Below are 12,585 nucleotides of genomic sequence, written 5' to 3' on the forward strand. Positions count from 1 at the left end.
CAAGTCAAAGGACCAGTAAATATCTTCAACAAAATTATAGAAGAAAACTTCCCAAATCTAAAGAAAGGGGTGCCCATGAACATACAAGAAGCCTCCAGAAATCCAAATAGACTGGACCAAAAAGAAATTCCACCCAACACATAATAATTAGAACAACAAATGCACTAAATAAAGATAGAATACTAAAAGCAGTAAGGGAAAAAGGTCAAGTAACATATAAAGGCAAGCCTATCAGAATTACACCAGATTTTTCACCAGAGACTATGAAAGCCAGAAGAGCCTGGACAGATGTTATACAGACACTAAGAAAACAAAAATTCCACCCCAGGCTACTATACCCAGCCAAACCCTCAATTACCATAGATGGAGAAACCAAAGTATTCCACGACAAAACCAAATTCACGCATTATCTTTCTACGAATGCAGCCCTTCAAAGGATAATAACAGAAAAAAACCAATACAAGGACGGGAACCATACCCTAGAAAAAACAAGAAGGTAATCCCTCAACAAACCTAAAAGAAGAAAGCCATAGGAACAGAATGCCAACTTTAACAACAAAAATAACAGGAAGCAACAATTACTTTTCCTTAATATCTCTTAATATCAATGGACTCAATTCCCCAATAAAAAGATATAGACTAACAAACTGGCTACACAAACAAGGCCCAACATTTTGCTGCTTACAGGAAACTCATCTCAGAGAAAAAGATAGACACTACCTCAGAATGAAAGGCTGGAAAACAATTTTCCAAGCAAATGGTATGAAGAAACAAGCTGGAGTAGCCATTCTAATATCTAGTAAAATTGACTTCCAACCCAAAGTCATCAAAAAAGACAAGGAGGGGCACTTCATACTCATCAAAGGTAAAATCCTCCAAGAGGAACTATCAATTCTGAATATCTATGCTCCAAATACAAGGGCAGCCACATTCATTAAAGAAACTTTAGTAAAGTTCACAGCACACATTGCACCTCACACAATAATAGTGGGAGACTTCAACACACCACTTTCAACAATGGACAGATCATGGAAACAGAAACTAAACAGGGACACAGTGAAACTAACAGAAGTTATGAAACAAATGGATCTGACAGTTATCTACAGAACATTTTATCCTAAAACAAAAGGATATACCTTCATCTCAGCACTTCATGGTTCCTTTTCCAAAATTGACCACATAATTGGTCATAAAAAAAGCCTCAACAGATACAAAAATATTGAAACTGTCCGATGCATCCTATCAGATCACCATAGACTAAGGCTGATCCTCAATAACAAAATAAATAATAGAAAGCCAACGTTCACGTGGAAACTGAACAACACTCTTCTCAATGATACCTTGGTCAAGGAAGGAATAAAGAAAGAAAATAAGGACTTTTTAGAAGTTCAATGAAAATGAAGCCACAACATACCCAAACTTATGGGACACAATGAAAGCATTTCTAAGAGGAAAACTCATAGCTCTGAGTGCCTCCAAAAAGAAACTAGAGAGAGCACACATTAGCAGCTTGACAACACACCTAAAAGCTCTAGAACAAAAGGAAGTAAATTCACCCAAGAAGAGTAGACGGCAGGAAATAATCAAACTCAGGGGTGAAATCAACCAAGTGGAAACAAGAAGAACTATTCAAAGAATCAACCAAACGAGGAGCTGGTTCTTTGAAAAATTCAAAAAGATAGACAAACCCTTAGCCAGACTCACTAGAGGGCACAGGGAAAGCATTCTAATTAACAAAATCAGAAATGAAAAGGCAGACATAACAACAGATCCTGAAGAAATCCAAAATCACCATGAGATCCTGCTACAAAAGTATATATGCAACAAAACTGGAGAACCTGGATGAAATGGAGACAGATACCAGGTAGCAAAGTTGAATCAAGATCAGGTAAATGATCTAAACAGCCCTATATACCCCAAAGAAATAGAAGCAGTCATTAATAGTCTCCCAACCAAAAATAGCCCAGGACAAGATGGGTTTAGTGCAGAGTTCTATCAGAACTTCAAAGAAGATCTAATCCCAGTTCTTCACAAACTATTCCACAAAATAGAAACAGAAGGTACTCTACTCAACTCATTCTATGAAGCCACAATTACTCTGATACCTAAACCACAAAAAGACCCAACAAAGATAGAGAACTTCAGACCAATTTCCCTTGTGAATATTGATGCAAAAATACTCAATAAAGTTCTTGCTAACCGAATCCAAGAACACATCAAAACAATCATCCATCCTGACTAAGTAGGTTTCATCCCAGGGATGCAGGGATGGTTCAATATATGGAAATCCATCAACAAAATCCAGTATATAAACAAACTAAAAGACAAAAACCACATGATCATCTCATTAGATGCTGAGAAAGCATTTGACAAAATCCAACACCGATTCATGGTAAAAGTCTTGGAAAGATCAGGAATTCAAGGCCCATACCTAAACATGATAAAAGCAATCTACAGCAAACCAGTAGCCAACATCAAAGTAAATGGTGAGAAGCTGGAAGCAATCCCACTAAAATCAGGGACTAGACAAGTCTGTCCTCTCTCTCTCTACCTATTCAACATTGTACTTTAAGTCTTATCCAGAGCAATTAGTCAACAAAAGGAGATCAAGGGGATACAAATTGGAAAGGAAGAAGTCAAAATATCACTTTTTGCAGATGATATGATAGTATATATAAATGACCCTAAAAATTCCACCAGAGAACTCCTAAGCCTGATAAACAGCTTCAATGGAGTAGCTGGATATAAAATTAAGTCAAACAAGTCAATGGCATTTCTGTACACAAAGGATAAACAGGCTGAGAAAGAAATTAGGGAAACAACACCCTTCTTAATAATCACAAATAATATAAAATACCTTGGTGTGACTCTAACTAAGGAATTGAAAGATCTGTATGATAAGAACTTCAAGTCTCTGAAGAAAGAAATTAAAGAAGGTCTCAGAAGATGGAAAGATCTCCCATGCTCATGGATTGGCAGGATCAATATAGTAAAAATGGCTATCTTGCCAAAAGCAATCTACAGATTCAATGCAATCCCCATCAAAATTCCAACTCAATTCTTCAACGAATTAGAAAGAGCAATCAGCAGATTCATCTAGAATAACAAAAAACCTAGGATAGCAAAAACTCTTCTCAAGGATAAAAAAAAACCTCTGGTGGAATCACCATGCCCGACCAAAACTGTACTACAGAGCAATTGTGATAAAAACTGCATGGTACTGGTATAGTGACCAACAAGTAGACCAATGGAACAGAATTGAAGACCCTGAGATGAACCCACACACCTATGGTCACTTGATCTTTGAGAAGGGAGCTAAAACCATCCAGTGGAAAAAAGACAGCATTTTCAACAAATGGTGCTGGCACAACTGGCTGTTATCATGTAGAAGATTGCGAATTGATCTATTTCTATCTCCCTGTACTAAGGTCAAATCTAAGTGGATTAAGGAACTCCACATAAAACCAGAGACACTAAAACTTAGAGAGGAGAAAGTAGGGAAACGCCTTGAAGATATGTGTACAGGGGAAAAAATCCTGAATAGAACAGCAATGGCTTGTGCTGTAAGATCGAGAATCAATAAATGGGACCTCATAAAATTGCAAAGCTTCTGCAAGGCAAAAGACAGTGTCATTAAGACAAAAAGACCACTAACAGATTGGGAAAGGATCTTTACCTATCCCAAATCGAATAGGGGACTAATATCCAATATATATAAAGATCTTAAAAAGGTGGACTCCATAAAATCAAATAACCCCATTAAAAAATGGTGCTCAGAACTGAACAAAGAATTCTCACCTGAGGAATACCGAATGGCAGAGAAGCACCTGAAAATATGTTCAACATCCTTAATCATCAGGGAAATGCAAATCAAAACAACCCTGAGATTCCATCTTACACCAGTCAGAATGGCTAAGATCAAAAATTTAGGTGACAGCAGATGCTGGTGAGGATGTGGAGAAAGAGGAACACTCCTCCATTGTTGTTGGGATTGCAAGCTTGTACAACCACTCTGGAAATCAGTCTGGCGGTTCCTCAGAAAATTGGACATAGTACTACCGGAGGATCCAGCAACACCTCTCCTGGGCATATATCCAGAAGATGCCCCAACCGGTAAGATGGACACATGCTCCACTATGTTCATAGCAGCCTTATTTATAATATCCAGAAGCTGGAAAGAACCCAGATGCCCCTCAACAGAAGAATGGATACAGAAAATGTGGTACATTTACACAAAGGAGTCCTACTCAGCTATTAAAAAGAATGAATTTATGAAATTCCTAGGCAAATGGATGGACCTGGAGGGCATCATCCTGAGTGAGGTAACCGAATCACAAAGGAACTCACACAACATGTACTCACTGATAAGTGGATATTAGCCCAGAAACTTAGGATATCCAAGATATAAGATACAATTTGCTAAACGCATGAAACTCAAGAAGAATGAAGACCAAAGTGTGGACACTTTGCCCCTTCTTAGAATTGGGAACAAAACACCCATGGAAGGAGTTACAGAGACAAAAGTTGGAGCTGTGACGAAAGGATGGACCATCTAGTGATTGCCATATCCAGGGATCCATCCCATAATCAGTTTCCAAACGCTGAAACCATTGCATACACTAGCAAGATTTTGCTGAAAGGACCCAGATATTGCTGTCTCTTGTGAGACTATGCCAGGGCTGAGCAAACACAGAAGTGGATGCTCACAGTCAGCTATTGAATGGATCCCAGGGTCCCCAATGGAAGACCTAGAGAAAGCACCCAAGGAACTAAAGCGAACTGCAACCCTATAGATTGAACAACAATATGAATTAACCAGTACCCTGGAGCTCTTGTCTCTAGCTGCATATGTATTAAAAGATGGCCTAATCGGCCATCACTGGAAAGAGAGGCTGATTGGACTTGCAAACTTTATATGCCAGGGGAATGCCAGGGCAAAAAAGGGGGAGTGGGTGGGTAGGGGAGTGGGGGGTGGGTATGGGGGACTTTTGGGTTAGCATTGGAAATGTAAATGAGGAAAATACCTAATAAAAATAAAAGAAAAAATGACAATTTTAATTTTATACTTTGTATTAATTTCTATATGTTACCAAAGTATTTTATGTTGTTATGTTAAATTTTAAAGATTAGTTTTTATTTGTTTCTTGATTTCTTCATTGATCTAGTCTCTATTCAGTATTGTATTTTAATTTTCCAAAAATTTTTATAGCAACTAAAAAGTATTTTGCTACTGAATTTGAGATTATTAAATTGTAGTCAGATAGAATATGCATGGAATTTCAATATTTGATGTGTACTGGGATTAAATTTTTGTTTTATAATGAATATATTTTTAGAGATGCTGTTATAAGCTGTTGAGTACTATATATATTCTTTGGCATTTTAATGTAATATTTACTAAATATTTGTTAGGACAATTTTGATGTATGATGACATTTATTTCTAATGTTTCTCCATTAAATTATTTTCAAGATGAATAGTGTGGAGAAAATAGAGTATTAAAAACACCTACTGCTACTGAAAAAAAAAAGATTGCACAGCAATACTAGTGAAGCTCAAAATTTTTCTTAATGAAAAATATGTAAATTATAAGAATATTGAGTCAGGTCAGCTCTCGGACTGCAAAGGGTGAGCAAGTGGACTGCAGAAGTGACACAGCTTCTGGGACAGGCAGAAGCAACACAGCTTCTTGGACAGACCCCATTTTGGGCTCCAGACATCCCGGCACCTTCCCTGCCAGAGGAGAGATGTCCGCCCGGGAGGGCTCAGACAAAGCAGGTAAGGGAGCCATCTTGGGTCCTGGATCCCTCAGAGACTAGTCTGTGCAGGTGAGAGTGTGGTTTACAGAAGTGACACAGCTTCTGGGACAGGCAGAAGGAACACAGCTTCTGGGACAGACCCCGTTTTGGGCTCCAGATATCCGGGAACCTTTCCCACCAGAGGAGAGGTGTCACCTGGGAGGGCTCTTTCAGAGCAGGTGAGGGAGCCGTCTTGGGTCCCGGATCCCTCAGAGACCAGTCGGCACAGGTCAGCTCACAGACTGCAAAGGGTGATCAAGCAGACTACAGAAGCAACACAGCTTCTGGGAGAGACCCCATTTCGGGCTCAAAATATCTGGGCAACTTCTTGGCCAGAGGAGAGGTATCTACCTGAGAGGGCTCTGATCACTAGAGCAGGTGACAGAGCCACCTTGTGTCCCCTGTCCCTCGGGGACCAGTCTGTGCCGGTGAGCGTGCAGACTGTAGAGGCAACACATCTTCTGGGACAGGCCTGTTTCAGGCCTTCATCTTCGGCCACGAGAATGCCAGATATCTGTGCAACTTCCCTGTAAGAAGAGAGCTTGCCTGCAGAGAGTACTCTGACCACTGAGACTCAGGAGAGAGCTAGACTCCCAGGTCTGCTGACAGAGGCTAACAAAATCACAGGAGTAACAAGCTCCAACCAGAGACAACTATAACAACTAACTCCAGAGATTACCAGATGGTGAAAGGCAAACGTAAGAATCCTACTAACAGAAACCAAGACCATTCACCATCATCAGAACCCAGCACTCCCACCTTAGCAAGTCCTGGATACCCTGAAACACCCGAAAAGCAAGACTCGGATTTAAAAATCATATATCATGATGCTGGTAGAGGACATCAAGAAGGGCCTTAATAACTCAATTAAAGAAATACAGGAGAACACTGCTAAAGAGGTAGAAGCCCTTAAAGAAATACAGGAAAACACAACCAAACAAGTGATGGAATTGAACAAAACCATCCAAGATCTAAAAAGGGAAGTAGACACAATAAAGAAAACCCAAAGTGAGACAACTCTGGAGATAGAAACCCTAGGAAAGAAATCAGGAACCATAGATGCAAGCATCAGCAACAGAATACAAGAGATGGAAGAGAGAATCTCAGGTGCAGAAGATTCCATAGAAAACATGGACACAACAATCAAAGAAAATACAAAATGCAAAAAGATCCTAACTCAAAACATCCAGGAAATCCAGGAAACAATGAGAAGACCCCTACGGAAGTAGGGGTAGGTGAGAATGAAGATTTTCAAATTAAAGGGTCAGCAAATACCTTCAACAAAATTATAGAAGAAAACTTCCCAAAACCTAAAGAAAGAGATGCCCATGAACATATAAGAAGCCTACAAAAGTCCAAATAGACTGGACCAGAAAAGAAATTCCTCCCAACACTTAATAATCAGAACAACAAATGCACTAAATAAAGATAGAATATTAAAAGCAGTAAGGGAAAAAGGTCTAGTAACATATAAAGGCAGGCCTATTAGAATTTCACTAGACTTCTCACCAGAGACTATGAAAGCCAGCGGATCCTGGACAGATGTTATACAGACCCTAAGAGAACACAAATACCAGCCCAGGCTAGTATACCCAGCAAAACTCTCAATTACCATATATGGAAAAACAAAGTATTCCATGATAAAACCAAACTCACACAATATCTTTCCACAAATCTAGCCCTTCAAAGGATAATAACGGGAAAACACCAATACAAGGATGGAAACTACTCCCTAGAAAAAGCAAGAAAGTAATCCTTCAACAAACCTAAAGGAAGAAAGCTATAAGAACAGAATCCCAACTTTAACAACAAATATAACAGGAAGCAACATTTACTTTTCTTTAATTTCTCTTAACATCAATGGAATCAATTCCCCAATAAAAAGACATGGTCTAATAGACTGGCTACATAAACAGCACCCAACATTTTGTTGCTTACAGGAAATAAATCTCTGGGAAAAGGACAGACACTACCTCAGAGTGAAAGGCCGGAAAACAATTTTCCAAGCAAATGGTCCAAAGAAACAAGCTGGAGTAGCCATTCTAATATTGAAAAAAATTGTGTGCCAACCCAAAGTCATCAAAAAAGATAAGGAGGGGCACTTCATACTCATCAAAGGTAAAATCCTCCAAGAGGAACTATCAATTCTGAATATGTATGCTCCAAATACAAGGGCAGTCACATTCATTAAAGAAACTTTAGTAAAGCTCAAAGCACACATTGCACCTCACACACACCCCACTATCACCGATGGACAGATCCTGGAAACAGAAACTAAACAGAGACACATGGACACTAACTGAAGTTATTAAACAAATGGATTTAATACATATCTACAGAACATTTTATCCTAAAACAAAGGATATACCTTCCTCTCAGCGCCACATGGCACCTCCTCCAAAATTGGTCTACATAATTGGTCACAAAACAGGCCTCCATACATACAAAAATATTGAAATTATCCCATGCATCCTATGGACTAACTATCCTATGCACCATGGACTAAGGCTGATCCTCAACAACAACATAAATAATAGAAAGACAACATTCACGTGGAAACTGAACAACACTCTACTCAATGATTCCTTGGTCAAGGATGAAATAAAGAAAGAAATAAAAGACTTTTTAGAGTTTAATGAAAATGAAGCGACAACATATCCAAACTTACGGAACACAATGAAGACAGTCCTAAGAGGAAAACTCATAGCCCTGAGTGCCTACAAAAAGAAACTGTAGAGAGCATACACTAGCAGACTGACAGCATACCTAGTAGCTCTAGAACTAAAGGAAGCAAATTCACCCAAGAGGAGTAGACAGGGGTGTGTGTGTGGTGGTGGTGGTGGTGGGGAATAAACAAACTCAGGGCTGATATCAACTAAGTGGAAACAAAAAGACCTATTCAAAGAATCAACCAAACCAGGAGCTGGTTCTTTGAGAAAATCAACAAGATAGATAAACCCTTAGTCAGACTAACTAGAGAGCATAGGGACAGTATCCTAATTAACAAATCCAAAAATGAAAGAGGAGACAGAACCTGAGGAAATTCAAAACATCATCAGATCCTACTACAAAAGGCCATACTCAACAAAACTAGAAAACCTGGATAAATTGGATAACTTCCTAGACAAATATCAGGTACCAAAGTTAAATCAGGATCAGATTAACAATCTAAACAGTCCCATTTCCCCTAAAGAAATAGAAGCAGTCGTCAATAGTCTCCCAACCAAAAAAAGCCCAGGACCAGATGGGTTGAGTGCAGAGTTCTATCAGACCTTCAAAGAAGACCTAATTCCAACACTTCTCAAACTATTCCACAAAATAGAAACAGAAGGTACTCTACCCAATTCATTCTATAAAGCCACAATTACTCTGATACCTAAACCACACAAAGATCCAACAAAGAAAGAGAACTTCAGACCAAATTCCCTTATGAATATCGATGCAAAAATACTCAATAAAATCCTTGCAAACCGAACCCAAGAGCACATCAAAACTATTCTCCATCATGACCAAGTAGGCTTCATCACAGGAATGCACAGATGGTTTAATATACAGAAATCCAGGAACATAATCCACTATTTAAACAAACTCAAAGAGAAAAACCACATGATCATCTCATTAGATGCTGAGAAAGCATTGGACAAAATCCAACACCCATTCATGATAAAAGGCTTGGAAAGATCAGGAACTCAAGGCCCATACCTAAACATAATAAAAGCAATCTACATCAAACCAGTAGCCATCATCAAACTAAATGGAGAGAAACTTGAAGCAATTCCACTAAAATCAGGGACTAGACAAGGCCACCCACTCTAAGTTCTAGCCAGAATAATTCAACAACAAAAGGACATCAAGGGGATACAAATTGGTAAGAAAGAAGTCAAAATATCACTTTTTGCAGATGATATGATAGTATATATAAGTGGCCCCAAAAATTCCACCAGAGAACTCCTAAGCCTGATAAACAGTTTCAGTGCAGTAGCTGGATATAAAATTAACTCAAACAAGTCAATGGCCTTTCTCTGCACAAAGGATAAACAGGTTGAGAAAGAAATTAGGGAAACAACACCCTTCACAATAGTCACAAAGAATATAAAATACCTTGGTGTGACTCTAACTAAGCAAATGAAAGATCTGTATGATAAGATCTTCAAGTCTCTGAAGAAAGAAATTGAAGATCTTAGAAGATGTAAAGATCTCCCATGCTCATGGATTGGCAGGATTAATATAGTAAAAATGGCTATCTTGCCGAAAGCAATCTACAGATTCAATGTAATCCCCATCAAAATACCAACTCAATTCTTAACTGAGATAGAATGGAAAAATTGCAAATTCGACTGGAATAATAATAAAAAAAAACTAGGATAGCAAAAATATTCTCAACAATAAAAGCACCTCTGTTGGAATCACCATGCCTGGCATTAAGCTGTACTACAGAGCAATTGTGAAAAAACTGCATGGTACTGGTACAGTGACAGACAGGTAGATCAATAGAATAGAATTGAAGACCCAGAAATGAATCTACACACCTATGGTCACTTGATCTTTGATCAGGGAGCTAAAACCATCCAGTAGAAAAAAGACAGAATTTTCAACAAATGGTGCTGGCTCAACTGGCACTTATCATGTAGAAGAATGTAAATTGATCCATTCTTATCTCCTTGTACAAAGCTCAAGTCTAAGTGGATCAATGACCTCTACATAAAACCAGACACACTGAACTTAATAGAGGAGAAAGTGGGGAAAGGCTGGAAGATATGGACACAGGGGAAAAATTTCTAAGCAGAACAGCAATGGCTTGTGCCATAAGATCAAGAATTGGTAAATGGGACCTCTTAAAATTGCAAATCTTCTGTAAGGCAAAAGACACTGTCAATAAGATAAAAAGGCCACAAACAGATTGGAAAATGATTTTTACCAATCCTAAGTCTGGTAGGGGACTAATATCCAATATATACAAAGAGCTCAAAAGCTGGACTCCAGAAATTCAAATAACCCCATTAAAAATGGGGTACAGAGTTAAACAAAGAATTCTTAACTGAGGAATAGCGAATGGCTGAGAATCAACTGAAAAATGTTCAACATCCTTAATCATCAAGGAAATGCAAATCAAAACAACCTTGAGATTCCACCTCACACCAGTCAGAATAGCTAAGATCAAAAATTCCAGTGACAGCACATGCTGGAGAGCATGTGGAGAAAGAGGAACACTCCTCCATTGTTGGTGGGATTGCAAGCTTGTACAACCACTCTGGAAGTCAGGCTGGAAGTTCCTCAGAAAATTGGACATAATACTACCAGAAGATCCAGCAATACCTCTCCTGGGCATATATCCACAAGAAGTTTCTACTGGTAATAAGAACACATGCTCTACTATGTTCATAGCAGCCTTATTTATAATAGCCAGAAGCTGGAAAGAACCCAGATGCCCTTCAACAGAGGAATGGATACAGAAAATGTGGTACATTTACACAATGGATTACTATTCAGCTATTAAAAACAATGAATTTATGAAATTCTTGGACAAATGGATGTATCTGGAGGATATCTTCCTTAGTGAGGTAACCCAATCACAAAAGAAGTCATTAGATATGCACTCACTGATGAGTGAATATATATAGTGAATATATATATATATATAATATCTGGTGTATATAATGTCTATATGTACACATATATATGAATATGTACATATTAATTCTATATTTAATTTTAGTTTCCTATCATATCTCAATCTTTCTTTGTTTCTGTCTACAATTAGCAATCTCTACCTCTGTTTATATAGGAAAAGATTGAAGGTGGGAATATTTTTGGAGGAAAGCAGAGACTGTAATTTCTCCATTTTGGTTACAAACCTTTGACTTCTGAAATACTGGGTAATTGTTTCAAGACTCATCAATGTACTGATGGGGGCCCAGACCAACATAGGAATGAAATGGTGAAGCAAGCAAGCAAACACAGTTTGGTTTAATTGTGTTCTTAGATCTAGTCTCTAAGCCTTAAGAGGCTTTGCTCTGAAGACATAATGAGAACAGTCATCAAATTGAAACCCATTGCCTATGGTACTGCAGCAGTGGCCAGAATAATTTCATCTGCAGGCTAGATGAAGTCAAGGCGAGGGCATGGGGTTTATTCTAACCATTTGTGCACAGTGATAATGTTGATGCCATTTTTTAGTTGTGCAATACACCCAATACATCATGAAAGCTGCATTCAATAGAGAGAATGGTTAAAATATAACACAATGGACAGGCACTATAGATAGCATGTCATGATGCTTTGTCTGTACCATAGCTTTATACCAGATCAATTTTAAATTTGTTTTACTGAAAACTTGCAATGCCATTTGTTTCATCCCCTTTATTAGGAAGCAGATCAAGAGAGAACTCATGGTTTAGAAGAACTCAGAGCAGAGCATATTACACATCAGTATTTTCTATAATGAGACGTAAGAACTGATGGCTTTTAACACCAGTGCTGGTCTGCTACTGTCTCTTAAAACAAAACTTGGTGAAAAATAATGTTTTTCTTACTTGGGTGAATTTAGGAGTTGTTGTCTGGTTACCATTATTTCCCAGGTTTTTTCTCAAGGGGCAAATGAGAAACCATCACAAGGGGACTGTCTAATTTCACACAAGTGTCTGAAAGCAAAGTAATCCAAAGCTCTTATGCATATAATAATAGTGATAATTAGTATTTGAAATTTGAGATGAAACTCAAGAAAGCAAGATGCTTAATATATTGTAATTTTGTATAAAAGCTCAAATATTTGCTCTATTCCTTAGGA

At 38.2% G+C, this 12,585-nt stretch overlaps 1 protein-coding gene across 1 annotated transcript in view; it reads right to left on the reverse strand.

Moving 5' to 3' along the window:
• The window catches only part of C6 (complement C6), a 91,229-nt gene that overhangs the window by 35,587 nt on the left and 43,057 nt on the right, over positions 1–12,585 (reverse strand). The window lies entirely within an intron of this gene.

The sequence above is a fragment of the Mus caroli genome, unplaced genomic scaffold, assembly GCF_978045245.1.
Source record: "Mus caroli unplaced genomic scaffold, Mus_caroli_1 scaffold_16, whole genome shotgun sequence".
Classification (NCBI taxonomy): domain Eukaryota; kingdom Metazoa; phylum Chordata; class Mammalia; order Rodentia; family Muridae; genus Mus; species Mus caroli.